The following is a 14,812-nucleotide window of genomic DNA, read 5'->3' as shown; positions in this document are numbered from 1 at the left end:
GTGTAACCTATACTTTTATTACATTACAAGTTGAAAGTTATAGTTTGTGCTTGAGAGAAAGCCAAAACAGTGCAAGAATATTTAGTGCTAATTGATGCCTGAAGTAAAGTGTAAGAGTTAAAAAAAAAGTTGCACAATACACATCATGGCCTCTAGTTATGAAAGTCTGGCAAACCTGATCCGCCAGTGCAGATCAGGTCCGCCAGACTTCGCTGAATACGGCGAGCAATACGCTCGCCGTATTCATCATTGCACCAGCAGCTCACAAGAGCTGCTGGTGCAACGCCGCCCCCTGCAGACTCGCGGCCAATAGGCCGCCAGCAGGGGGGTGTCAATCAACCCCATCGTACTCGATTGGGTTGTATTGTTGCGATGTCTGTCCGCCTGCTCAGAGCAGGCAGACAGATTATGGAGCAGTGGTCTTTGTGACCGCTGCTTCATAACTGCTGTTTCTGGCGAGTCTGATGACTCGCCAGAAACACGGGGCATCAAGCTCCATACGGAGCTTGATACATATGCCTACATGTATGTATGCAAATTTTAATAAATATAATTTTAATATTTTTAAAAATGGTTACAAAGAGATATGGTATATGGCAAGGTGTTTGACTGGAAAGGGCTCCACATATGTGTCTAAATATGTGCATGTGTGTGTATGTATGTATATATATATATATATATATATGTGACACATATATATATATATGTGTGTGTATATATATAAAAAAAAAATATATATATATATATATATATATATATATATATATATATATATATATATATATATTGCGGGTAAAGTCAGATATTGGGTAAATCCTAGGATTACCCAGGTAAAACGGACATTACCCAAGCGGCTGTGGGTAAAGCTCGATGTAAGATCATAAATCCCCTCAGAGTGCATGCACTTCATTGAGTTATCACATCAAACATATATAAGATGCACTATATTTCCCCCCTCTTCACTGTGTTTTTCTTCTGTTAAGTGTGATCAGTCCACGGGTCATCATTACTTCTGGGATATTACTCCTCCCCAACAGGAAGTGCAAGAGGATTCACCCAGCAGAGCTGCATATAGCTCCTCCCCTCTACGTCACTCCCAGTCATTCTCTTGCACCCAACGACTAGATAGGATGTGTGAGAGGACTATGGTGATTATACTTAGTTTTATATCTTCAATCAAAAGTTTGTTATTTTAAAATAGCACCGGAGTGTGTTATTACCTCTCTGGCAGAGTTTGAAGAAGAATCTACCAGAGTTTTTGCTATGATTTTAGCCGGAGTAGTTAAGATCATATTGCTGTTTCTCGGCCATCTGAGGAGAGGTAAACTTCAGATCAGGGGACAGCGGGCAGATGAATCTGCATAGAGGTATGTAGCAGCTTTTATTTTCTGACAATGGAATTGATGAGAAAATCCTGCCATACCGATATAATGTCATGTATGTATACTTTACACTTCAGTATTCTGGGGAATGGTACTTCACTAGAATTACACTGTAAGAAGTACATAAAGCTGTTTAATAACTAGAAATTATGTTTAACGTTTTTGCTGGAATGTAAAATCGTTTTCATTTGCTGAGGTACTGAGTGAATAAATGTTTTGGGCACTATTTTTCCACTTGGCAGTTGCTTAATCTTTTTTCTGACAGTTTCTGTTCTCTCTCACTGCTGTGTGTGAGGGGGAGGGGCCAATTTTTGGCGCTTTTGCTACGCATCAGATATTTCAGTCAGCAGCTCATTGTATTTCCTGCATGATCCGGTTCATCTCTACAGAGCTCAGGGGTCTTCAAAACTTATTTTGAGGGAGGTAATTTCTCTCAGCAGAGCTGTGAGAATTATAGTTGACTGAGACAAAAAACGTTTATTCTGTAATTTGTTTCCTGCTTTCAGAATTTGTTATCTTTGCTAATGGGATTAAACCTTTGCTAAAGTTGTGTTATTTATAAGGATTGAGGCTATAACTGTTTCAATTTATTAATTTTCAACTGTCATAGATCTTCTGTGCTTCTTAAAGGCACAGTACGTTTTTAATATTATTCTAATTGAATTGTATTCCAAGTTGCAAGTTTATTTGCTAGTGTGTTAAACATGTCTGATTCAGAGGAAGATACCTGTGTCATTTGTTGCAATGCCAAAGTGGAGCCCAATAGAAATTTATGTACTAACTGTATTGATGCTACTTTAAATAAAAGTCAACCTGTACAAATTGAACAAATTTCACCAAACAACGAGGGGAGAGTTATGCCGACTAACTCGCCTCACGTGTCAGTACCTGCATCTCCCGCTCGGGAGGTGCGTGATATTGTAGCGCCGAGTACATCTGGGCGGCCATTACAAATCACATTACAGGATATGGCTACTGTTATGACTGAAGTTTTGGCTAAATTACCAGAACTAAGAGGTAAGCGTGATCACTCTGGGGTGAGAACAGAGTGCGCTGATAATATTAGGGCCATGTCAGACACTGCGTCACAGGTGGCAGAACATGAGGACGGAGAACTTCATTCTGTGGGTGACGGTTCTGATCCAAACAGACTGGATTCAGATATTTCAAATTTTAAATTTAAACTGGAAAACCTCCGTGTATTACTAGGGGAGGTGTTAGCGGCTCTGAATGATTGTAACACAGTTGCAATACCAGAGAAAATGTGTAGGTTGGATAAATATTTTGCGGTACCGGCGAGTACTGAGGTTTTTCCTATACCTAAGAGACTTACTGAAATTGTTACTAAGGAGTGGGATAGACCCGGTGTGCCGTTCTCACCCCCTCCGATATTTAGAAAAATGTTTCCAATAGACGCCACCACACGGGACTTATGGCAAACGGTCCCTAAGGTGGAGGGAGCAGTTTCGACTTTAGCTAAGCGTACCACTATCCCGGTGGAGGATAGCTGTGCTTTTTCAGATCCAATGGATAAAAAATTAGAGGGTTACCTTAAGAAAATGTTTGTTCAACAAGGTTTTATATTGCAACCCCTTGCATGCATTGCGCCGATCACGGCTGCAGCGGCATTCTGGATTGAGTCTCTGGAAGAGAACATTAGTTCAGCTACTCTGGACGACATTACGGACAGGCTTAGAGTCCTTAAACTAGCTAATTCATTCATTTCGGAGGCCGTAGTACATCTTACTAAACTTACGGCGAAGAATTCAGGATTCGCCATTCAGGCACGCAGGGCGCTGTGGCTAAAATCCTGGTCAGCTGATGTTACTTCTAAGTCTAAATTGCTTAATATACCTTTCAAAGGGCAGACCTTATTCGGGCCCGGGTTGAAAGAGATTATCGCTGACATTACAGGAGGTAAAGGCCATGCCCTGCCTCAGGACAAAGCCAAAGCTAAGGCTAGACAGTCTAATTTTCGTTCCTTTCGTAATTTCAAAGCAGGAGCAGCATCAACTTCCTCTGCACCAAAACAGGAAGGAGCTGTTGCTCGCTACAGACAAGGCTGGAAACCTAACCAGTCCTGGAACAAGGGCAAGCAGACCAGGAAACCTGCTGCTGCCCCTAAAACAGCATGAATTGAGGGCCCCCGATCCGGGATCGGATCTAGTGGGGGGCAGACTTTCTCTCTTCGCCCAGGCTTGGGCAAGAGATGTCCAGGATCCCTGGGCGCTAGAGATAATATCTCAGGGATACCTTCTGGACTTCAAATACTCTCCTCCAAGAGAGAGATTTCATCTGTCAAGGTTGTCAACAATCCAGACAAAGAAAGAGGCGTTTCTACGCTGCGTACAAGAGCTCTTGTTAATGGAAGTAATCCATCCAGTTCCACGATCGGAACAGGGACAGGGGTTTTACTCAAATCTGTTTGTGGTTCCCAAAAAAGAGGGAACTTTCAGACCAATCCTGGACTTAAAGATCCTAAACAAATTCCTAAGAGTTCCATCGTTCAAGATGGAGACTATTCGGACAATTTTACCTATGATCCAAGAGGGTCAGTACATGACCACTGTAGATTTAAAAGATGCTTACCTTCACATACCGATTCACAAAGATCATTACCGGTACCTAAGGTTTGCCTTCCTAGACAGGCATTACCAGTTTGTGGCTCTTCCATTCGGATTGGCTACAGCTCCAAGAATCTTCACAAAGGTTCTGGGTGCTCTTCTGGCGGTACTAAGACCGCGGGGAATCTCGGTAGCTCCATACCTAGACGACATTCTGATACAAGCTTCAAGCTTTCAAACTGCCAAGTCTCATACAGAGTTAGTACTGGCATTTCTAAGGTCACATGGATGGAAGGTGAACGAAAAGAAAAGTTCACTCGTTCCACTCACAAGAGTTCCCTTCCTGGGGACTCTTATAGATTCTGTAGAAATGAAGATTTACCTGACAGAGGACAGGCTAACAAGACTTCAAAGTGCTTGCCGCACCCTTCATTCCATTCAACACCCGTCAGTGGCTCAATGCATGGAGGTAATCGGCTTAATGGTAGCGGCAATGGACATAGTACCCTTTGCACGCTTACACCTCAGACCACTGCAACTGTGCATGCTAAGTCAGTGGAATGGGGATTACTCAGACTTATCCCCTTCTCTGAATCTGGATCAAGAGACCAGAAATTCTCTTCTATGGTGGCTTTCTCGGCCACATCTGTCCAGGGGGATGCCATTCAGCAGACCAGACTGGACAATTGTAACAACAGACGCCAGCCTTCTAGGTTGGGGTGCCGTCTGGAATTCTCTGAAGGCTCAGGGACAATGGAGTCAGGAGGAGAGTCTCCTGCCAATAAACATTCTGGAATTGAGAGCAGTTCTCAATGCCCTCCTGGCTTGGCCCCAGTTGACAACTCGGGGGTTCATCAGGTTTCAGTCGGACAACATCACGACTGTAGCTTACATCAACCATCAGGGAGGGACAAGAAGCTCCCTAGCTATGATGGAAGTATCAAAGATAATTCGCTGGGCAGAGTCTCACTCTTGCCACCTGTCAGCAATCCACATCCCGGGAGTGGAGAACTGGGAGGCGGATTTCTTAAGTCGTCAGACTTTTCATCCGGGGGAGTGGGAACTCCATCCGGAGGTCTTTGCCCAAATACTTCGACGTTGGGGCAAACCAGAGATAGATCTCATGGCGTCTCGACAGAACGCCAAGCTTCCTCGTTACGGGTCCAGATCCAGGGATCCAGGAGCAGTCCTGATAGATGCCCTGACAGCACCTTGGGACTTCAGGATGGCTTACGTGTTTCCACCCTTCCCGATGCTTCCTCGATTGATTGCCAGAATCAAACAAGAGAGAGCATCAGTGATTCTAATAGCACCTGCGTGGCCACGCAGGACTTGGTATGCAGACCTGGTGGACATGTCATCCTGTCCACCTTGGTCTCTACCTCTGAAACAGGACCTTCTGATACAGGGTCCCTTCAAACATCAAAATCTAACTTCTCTGAAGCTGACTGCTTGGAAATTGAACGCTTGATTTTATCAAGACGTGGGTTTTCTGAGTCAGTTATTGATACCTTAATACAGGCTAGGAAACCTGTTACCAGAAAGATTTACCATAAGATATGGCGTAAATACCTATATTGGTGTGAATCCAAAGGTTACTCTTGGAGTAAGGTTAGGATTCCTAGGATATTGTCTTTTCTACAAGAAGGTTTAGAAAAGGGTTTATCTGCTAGTTCATTAAAGGGACAGATCTCAGCTCTGTCCATTCTGTTACACAAACGTCTGTCAGAAGTTCCTGACGTCCAGGCTTTTTGTCAGGCTTTGGCCAGGATTAAGCCTGTGTTTAAAACTGTTGCTCCACCATGGAGTTTAAACCTGGTTCTTAATGTTTTACAGGGCGTTCCGTTTGAACCCCTTCATTCCATTGATATAAAGTTGTTATCTTGGAAAGTTCTATTTTTAATGGCTATTTCCTCGGCTCGAAGAGTCTCTGAATTATCAGCCTTACATTGTGATTCTCCTTATTTGATTTTTCATTCGGATAAGGTAGTTCTGCGTACTAAACCTGGGTTCTTACCTAAGGTAGTTACTAACAGGAATATCAATCAAGAGATTGTTGTTCCTTCTTTGTGCCCAAATCCTTCTTCGAAGAAGGAACGTCTACTGCACAACCTGGATGTAGTCCGTGCTCTAAAATTTTACTTACAGGCAACTAAGGAATTTCGACAAACGTCTTCTCTGTTTGTCGTTTACTCTGGGCAGAGGAGAGGTCAAAAAGCTTCTGCTACCTCTCTTTCTTTTTGGCTTCGTAGCATAATTCGTTTAGCTTATGAGACTGCTGGACAGCAGCCTCCTGAAAGAATTACAGCTCATTCTACTAGAGCTGTGGCTTCCACTTGGGCCTTCAAGAATGAGGCCTCTGTTGAGCAGATTTGCAAGGCTGCAACTTGGTCTTCGCTTCATACTTTTTCCAAATTTTACAAATTTGACACTTTTGCTTCATCGGAGGCTATTTTTGGGAGAAAGGTTCTTCAGGCAGTGGTTCCTTCTGTATAAAGAGCCTGCCTATCCCTCCCGTCATCCGTGTACTTTTGCTTTGGTATTGGTATCCCAGAAGTAATGATGACCCGTGGACTGATCACACTTAACAGAAGAAAACATAATTTATGCTTACCTGATAAATTCCTTTCTTCTGTAGTGTGATCAGTCCACGGCCCGCCCTGTTTTTAAGGCAGGTAAATATTTTTTAATTTATACTCCAGTCACCACTTCACCCTTGGCTTTTCCTTTCTCGTTGGTCCTTGGTCGAATGACTGGGAGTGACGTAGAGGGGAGGAGCTATATGCAGCTCTGCTGGGTGAATCCTCTTGCACTTCCTGTTGGGGAGGAGTAATATCCCAGAAGTAATGATGACCCGTGGACTGATCACACTACAGAAGAAAGGAATTTATCAGGTAAGCATAAATTATGTTTTTGCTCCATCTGGTGGGTTCAAGAGGGGTTCACTTGGGGTGGATGCCAGAGGATCGGTGGGGCGCCCCCCTTCAATCCCCTAGACGGAGGCAAAAAAAATTGTGTAGATGGGGGAATTACAGTAAATCGGGCTTTACCCACAGCCGCTTGGGTAATGTCCGCTTTACCCGGGTAATCCTAGGATTACCTGAATTTCTTACTTTACCCGTAACACATATATATATACAGTATATATATTTTTATATATATATATATATATATATATATATATATATATATATATATATATGTGTGTGTCTACATGTGTTTTTATGTGTATATGTATGTGCACATAAAAACACATGTACATAAGTATACAGGGAGTGCAGAATTATTAGGCAAGTTGTATTTTTGAGGATTAATTTTATTATTGAACAACAACCATGTTCTCAATGAACCCAAAAAAATCATTAATATCAAAGCTGAATAGTTTTGGAAGTAGTTTTTAGTTTGTTTTTAGTTATAGCTATTTTAGGGGGATATCTGTGTGTGCAGGTGACTATTACTGTGCATAATTATTAGGCAACTTAACAAAAAACAAATATATACCCATTTCAATTATTTATTTTTACCAGTGAAACCAATATAACATCTCAACATTCACAAATATACATTTCTGACATTCAAAAACAAAACAAAAACAAATCAGTGACCAATATAGCCACCTTTCTTTGCAAGGACACTCAAAAGCCTGCCATCCATGGATTCTGTCAGTGTTTTGATCTGTTCACCATCAACATTGCGTGCAGCAGCAACCACAGCCTCCCAGACACTGTTCAGAGAGGTGTACTGTTTTCCCTCCTTGTAAATCTCACATTTGATGATGGACCACAGGTTCTCAATGGGGTTCAGATCAGGTGAACAAGGAGGCCATGTCATTAGATTTTCTTCTTTTATACCCTTTCTTGCCAGCCACGCTGTGGAGTACTTGGACGCGTGTGATGGAGCATTGTCCTGCATGAAAATCATGTTTTTCTTGAAGGATGCAGACTTCTTCCTGTACCACTGCTTGAAGAAGGTGTCTTCCAGAAACTGGCAGTAGGACTGGGAGTTGAGCTTGACTCCATCCTCAACCCGAAAAGGCCCCACAAGCTCATCTTTGATGATACCAGCCCAAACCAGTACTCCACCTCCACCTTGCTGGCGTCTGAGTCGGACTGGAGCTCTCTGCCCTTTACCAATCCAGCCACGGGCCCATCCATCTGGCCCATCAAGACTCACTCTCATTTCATCAGTCCATAAAACCTTAGAAAAATCAGTCTTGAGATATTTCTTGGCCTAGTCTTGACGTTTCAGCTTGTGTGTCTTGTTCAGTGGTGGTCGTCTTTCAGCCTTTCTTACCTTGGCCATGTCTCTGAGTATTGCACACCATGTGCTTTTGGGCACTCCAGTGATGTTGCAGCTCTGAAATATGGCCAAACTGGTGGCAAGTGGCATCTTGGCAGCTGCACGCTTGACTTTTCTCAGTTCATGGGCAGTTATTTTGCACCTTGGTTTTTCCACACGCTTCTTGCGACCCTGTTGACTATTTTGAATGAAACGCTTGATTGTTCGATGATCACGCTTCAGAAGCTTTGCAATTTTAAGAGTGCTGCATCCCTCTGCAAGATATCTCACTATTTTTGACTTTTCTGAGCCTGTCAAGTCCTTCTTTTGACCCATTTTGCCAAAGGAAAGGAAGTTGCCTAATAATTATATACACCTGATATAGGGTGTTGATGTCATTAGACCACACCCCTTCTCATTACAGAGATGCACATCACCTAATATGCTTAATTGGTAGTAGGCTTTCGAGCCTATACAGCTTGGAGTAAGACAACATGCATAAAGAGGATGATGTGGTCAAAATACTCATTTGCCTAATAGTTCTGCACTCCCTGTATATAGGTATAGATATATATTTCTTTCATATAGGGGGCAAGAGTCCACAAGCTGTTATGTTTGTGATATACATTCCTACCTGAAGGAGGCAAAGTTTGCCAAGTCTTAACGCCTATAAATACCCCTCCCACCTCACACATACCTCAATTTTAAACTTTCCCTCTTTAGGAGGTTGTTAAAGCATGATGTGCTTATCTTCTTCAAGGTGCTTCAGTGCATATTGAAGCCCGGTACCCTCAGAGTATAGTGCTTGTCAGAGGGAAGTTAAGTGAGTACTGCCCCATGCCACAATGTTTTCGCCTCACAGGAAATCTTTTCATTATTGGGTGTTGGATTTTATTTTTCAGCGAAAAACGCTTTTTTTTATTTTATCCCTTTCAGTCTTGTTACTCGTGGACTTCCACATCTTGGGTATTATATCCCATATGTACACCTATATGAAAGAAAACATAATTTATTTAAGAATTTACCTAATAAATTAATTTCTTTGATCTGAGGCGTAACTGAATCCTCAGGGCCCTGGTGCAAGAATCCATAAAGGGCCCCCCCAACAAAAAAAAACAAAACATGATTTTTTTATATAAAAAGGGAGCGATAGAGAGAGGGAGTACAAAAGAGAAAAAGAGATAGAGAGAGGGAGTACAAAAGGGAGAGGGGGGGAGACAGGAAAATTAATAGAAAGTGTGTGCACATGAACACAGAAATACACACAGAGACACTCACACAAGCACACACTAACACAGGTACTCAAACAGACATTAACACACAGACACTAACACAGACACACACACTAACACATACAGGCACCTAGATACACTAACAGATGACAGACCAAAATGCTTATTTTAGTATATCTCTAAAGAGCTTGGCACTACTTTACAGTACTATGTGCCGAAGTGTCAGCCAGATGGGTTAGTTCCTGTCAGAAACTTCAAACTGGGATTGGCTGGACCTTGCACAGCCTCAGATCTATCTATCTATCTATCTATCTATCTAGGTGTGAGATGTTGCTTGGATGCCAAATGCTCAAAAGCTCACATGGGTAGTGCACCCTCTGACAATTGCCTAAAAACTAAAAATGGGATAATAGAAACATAGGCCTAGATTTGGAGTTTGGCGGTAGCCGTGAAAACCAGCGTTAGAGGCTCCTAACGCTGGTTTTAGGCTACCGCCGGTATTTGGAGTCATTCAAAAAAGGGTCTAACGCTCACTTTTCAGCCGCGACTTTTCCATACCGCAGATCCCCTTACGTCAATTGCGTATCTTATCTTTTCAATGGGATCTTTCTAACTCCGGTATTTAGAGTCGTGTCTGAAGTGAGCGCAGAAAAAAGTCAGTAGTTAAGAGCTTTCTGGGCTAACGCCGGTTTATAAAGCTCTTAATTACTGTGCTCTAAAGTACACTAACACCCATAAACTACCTATGTACCCCTAAACCGAGGTCCCCCCACATCGCCGACACTCGATTAAATTTTTTTAACCCCTAATCTGCCGACCGCCACCTACGTTATACTTATGTACCCCTAATCTGCTGCCCCTAACACCGCCGACCCCTATATTATATTACAACAATTTTAAACTAATTACACCTATTCTAAGCCCCCTAATAAAATAACAAAGCCCCCCAAAATAAAAAAATGCCCTACCCTATTCTAAATTACTAAAGTTCAAAGCTCTTTTACCTTACCAGCCCTGAACAGGGCCCTTTGCGGGGCATGCCCCAAGAAGTTCAGCTCTTTTGCTGTAAAAAAAAACATACAATACCCCCCCCCAACATTACAACCCACCACCCACATACCCCTAATCTAACCCAAACCCCCCTTAAATAAACCTAACACTAAGCCCCTGAAGATCTCCCTACCTTGAGTCATCTTCACCCAGCCGAGCCAAATTCTTCATCCAAGCGGAGCAAGAAGAGGTCCTCCATCCGGTAGAAGTCTTCATCCAAGCGGGGCAGAAGAGGTCTTCCATCCGATTGAAGTCTTCATCCAAGAGGCATCTTCTATCGTCATCCATCCGGAGCGGAGCGGCAGCATCCTGAAGACCTCCGACGCGGAACATCCATCCTGGCCGACGACTGAACGACGAATGACGGTTCCTTTAAATGACTTCATCCAAGATGGCGTCCCTCGAATTCCGATTGGCTGATAGGATTCTATCAGCCAATCGGAATTAAGGTAGGAATATTCTGATTGGCTGATGGAATCAGCCAATCAGAATCAAGTTCAATCCGATTGGCTGATCCAATCAGCCAATTAGATTGAGCTCACATTCTATTGGCTGTTCCGATCAGCCAATAGAATGCAAGCTCAATCTGATTGGCTGTTTTAGGGGCAGCAGATTAGGGGTACATAGGGATAATGTAAGTAGCAACGGTTTACGGAGCGGCAGATTAGGGGTTAATAATAATATGCAGGGGTCAGCGATAGCGGGGGCGGCAGAAAAGGGGTTAATAAGTGTAAGGTTAGGGGTGTTTAGACTCGGGGTACATGTTAGAGTGTTAGGTGCAGACTTAGGAAGTGTTTCCCCATAGGAAACAATGGGGCTGCGTTAGGAGCTGAACGCGGCTTTTTTGCAGGTGTTAGGTTTTTTTTTCAGCTCAAACAGCCCCATTGTTTCCTATGGGGGAATCGTGCACGAGCACGTTTTTGAGGCTGGCCGCGTCCGTAAGCAACTCTGGTATCGAGAGTTGAAGTTGCGTTAAATATGCTCTACGCTCCTTTTTTGGAGCCTAACGCAGCCATTCTGTGGACTCTCAATACCAGAGTTATTTTAAAGGAACGGCCAGAAAAAAGCCAGCGTTAGCTACGCGGGTCCATACCGTCAAAACTCTAAATCTAGCCGATAGAATGTGACGGTTGATAAGAACAAAACGGGCCATCAATTCTACCCATATTACATGTTACTTTTTTGCATAAGGCTATTCTAAGAAAAAAGTAACATGTAATATGGGTAGAATTGATGGCCATTTTTGGTTCTTTTTTTTTTTTTTTTTTTTTTTTTATTAAAAATAATTAATATAAAATACAAAAAAATGAAGTAAACCATAATGCACCTGAACATTTCATTGCGTACAATTTCAACAATTTCATATAATAATTCTTATACTTAAAGGGACACTGTAAGTAAATATTTTCTATGCCTGTTACTAACTAACTACCCCAAATACGCTTTTTATCAATAGCATTTCATTAACATATCTCTACCGTATATCAGAAATCTTGTCTGCAAATTTTAATTGTTTTCCAAACCCACTCAGTGGGTATCCTTTGCTCTGTACCAATCCGTTTACAATACCTAGGTTTCAAAATGGCGCTTTAAACACAAAGTTATTGGTTTAAGTATTTTGAACATGCAGTGCTGAAAATAGTGGGCAGGATAACGTGACATCATCGGCAAATAAAAGATATAACTTTTAGAACGTTATGAAACTTCGTTTTGGAGAAAATATAGGTCAGTAGGTTTTAATTAATGTTTATTAACTTTAATATGTTAGTTGTTTAGCTTAAAAATTATAACCGAAAGTAATCCTTTAAGACATCACATAAAATATACATGATTTAGGCCATGATTTTTGGTTCTTATCTACCGTCAAATTCTATGTTTCTATGATCCCATTTTTAGTTTTTAGGCAATAAGCAAAGGGGGTACTACCCATGTGAGATTTTGAGCATTTAGCATTCAAGGAACATCTCACAGATAGATAGATAGATAGATAGATAGATAGATAGATAGATAGATAGATAGATAGATAGATAGATAGATAGATAGATAGATAGATAGATAGATAGATAATGTGATTTGCACATGGGAAATATGCTTAACTTAAAATGAGCTTCATTAAAAAAAAATTATGTAGCACATTTTATTTAAATGAAGTTAGCACACAAATGCTTTTAATATCAAGTGAGTCCACAAAAATCTAGAATCCAGGTATTGTATTTATATATATATATATATATATATATATATATACAGGATTTGAGGTTAGTAGTACCATTTTAATATACATTCCTACCAGGAGGGGCAAAGTTTCCCAAACCTTAAAATGCCTATAAATACACCCCTCACCACACCCACAATTCAGTTTTACAAACTTTGCCTCCCATGGAGGTGGTGAAGTAAATTTGTGCTAGATTCTACGTTGATATGTGCTTCGCAGCAGGCTGGAGCCCGGTTTTCCTCTCAGAGTGCAGTGAATGTCAGAGGGATGTGAAGAGAGTATTGCCTATTTGAATACAATGGTCTTCCTCTAGGGGATCTATTTCATAGGTTCTCTGTTATCGGTCGTAGAGATTTCTTCTCCTACCTCCCTTTTCAGATCGACGATATACTCTTATATACCATTACCTCTACTGATTCTCGTTTCAGTTCTGGTTTGGCTATCTACTATATGTAGATGAGTGTCCTGGGGTAAGTAAGTCTTATTTTTTGTGACACTCTAAGCTATGGTTGGGCACTTTATATGTAAAGTTCTAAATATATGTCTTTAAACTTATATTTGCCATGATTCAGGATAATCAATATTCCTTCATTCAGACTGTCAGTTTCATTATTTGGGATAATGCATATGAATAAATATTATTTTTCTTACCTTCAATTTTCAATTGACTATTTTTCCCTGCGGGCTGTTAGGCTCGCGGGGGCAGAAAATGCTTCATTTTATTGCGTCATTCTTGGAGCAAACTTTTTTGGCGCAAAATTTTGTCATTTCCGGCATCGTAGTTGACGCCGGAAGTTGTTTGTAGTTACGTCATTTTTTTGACGCATGTGTATTCAGACGTTTGTGCCAAAAAATGTGGGCATCGGTTTCGACGTAAGAGGATGTGGCGTCATACATGGCGCCAAAAATGTGGGCGTCATACTTGTTTCACTTTTTTCTCACATTATTTAAGTCTCACTTTTTTGTTGCTTCTGGTTACTAGAAGCTTGTTTATTTTGCATTTTTTCCCATTCCTGAAACTGTCATTTAAGGAATTTGATAATTTTGCTTTATATGTTGTTTTTTTCTATTACATATTGCAAGATATTCAAAAACACTGTTCCTGTATCAAGAAATGCTGAGGGATTCCTGTTGGCTGATATCAGTCCTACCAAAGCTAAGTTCATTTATTTTAATGTTATGAATGTTTATCTTTAGCTATGATTTGTAATAAGTTATCATTATAAACTTTTACATGCAGAATCCATTAGTATTTATGCCTTATATATTGCTATTCTTTTTATATCTTATGTACAAGATATACTTTTATAAGAATATTTTTCTGATTCTATTTTAAAGTCTTTGTCTGACGTCCCGCCTTCTAATAACATTTTTAGGTCTTTTTCAAACTTCTTTTTTAGTTGATGAAGTTTCAAATGACAAACAACATAATGAATTATCCTTCTCTGATGGTGCTTTTTTTCTCATTCAGAATTTTTCTTCATCAGATATTGACACTTACAAATACATTTGCTCTTTGTTCAAAAGGTGTTGATTATTTTGGATATTGAAATATCTAGTTCTTTTGATTTTAAAGACTAGCTAACATTTAAATTATTAATCTTCTGTGGTTTCTTCAGGGTTTTTTTTCCAGTTCCTGATACTAGGGAATGGAATAGGCTGAGCATTTTCTTTTAGTCCTTCTTTAAGGTTTTTAAATTGTATTCTTTGCCGGCAGTTAATTTTCAGTTTTGAGGAAAGATTCCCCAAGTTAATGGGGCTATCTCTACTCCTGCTCAATATACTATTATTCCTATAGCAAATAGTATAGCATCTTTCTGGTTGGATTCTTTAAGATCAAGTATTGGATTATGATTTGTTTAGCATTGTTAAAAGGACAAAATCTTCTACTTATTTGAAGTTCAGACTAGGTGCTATTGCGTTGTCTTGTTGTCTTGTATTTGTTGATTGTGCAAGTCCAGTGTGCTGTCTGATCCTTTAACTTGATTAACATGCTAATAATTTCATTTGTATTCATTTTTATTAAATATTTTCGCAAATGAGGTTTAATCTATGTCTTTAGCTATTTTAGCTAGAAGAACTTTGTGATTT

At 40.7% G+C, this 14,812-nt stretch overlaps 1 protein-coding gene across 5 annotated transcripts in view; it reads left to right on the top strand.

The window, feature by feature from the left end:
• Window positions 1–14,812, top strand: part of MICU3 (mitochondrial calcium uptake family member 3) — a 478,191-nt gene that overhangs the window by 378,102 nt on the left and 85,277 nt on the right. The window lies entirely within an intron of this gene.

Source organism: Bombina bombina, chromosome 2 (genome assembly GCF_027579735.1).
Source record: "Bombina bombina isolate aBomBom1 chromosome 2, aBomBom1.pri, whole genome shotgun sequence".
Lineage (NCBI taxonomy): Eukaryota > Metazoa > Chordata > Amphibia > Anura > Bombinatoridae > Bombina > Bombina bombina.
Note: the sequence above shows the minus strand (reverse complement) of the source record. Positions and strands in the feature narration are given on the sequence as shown.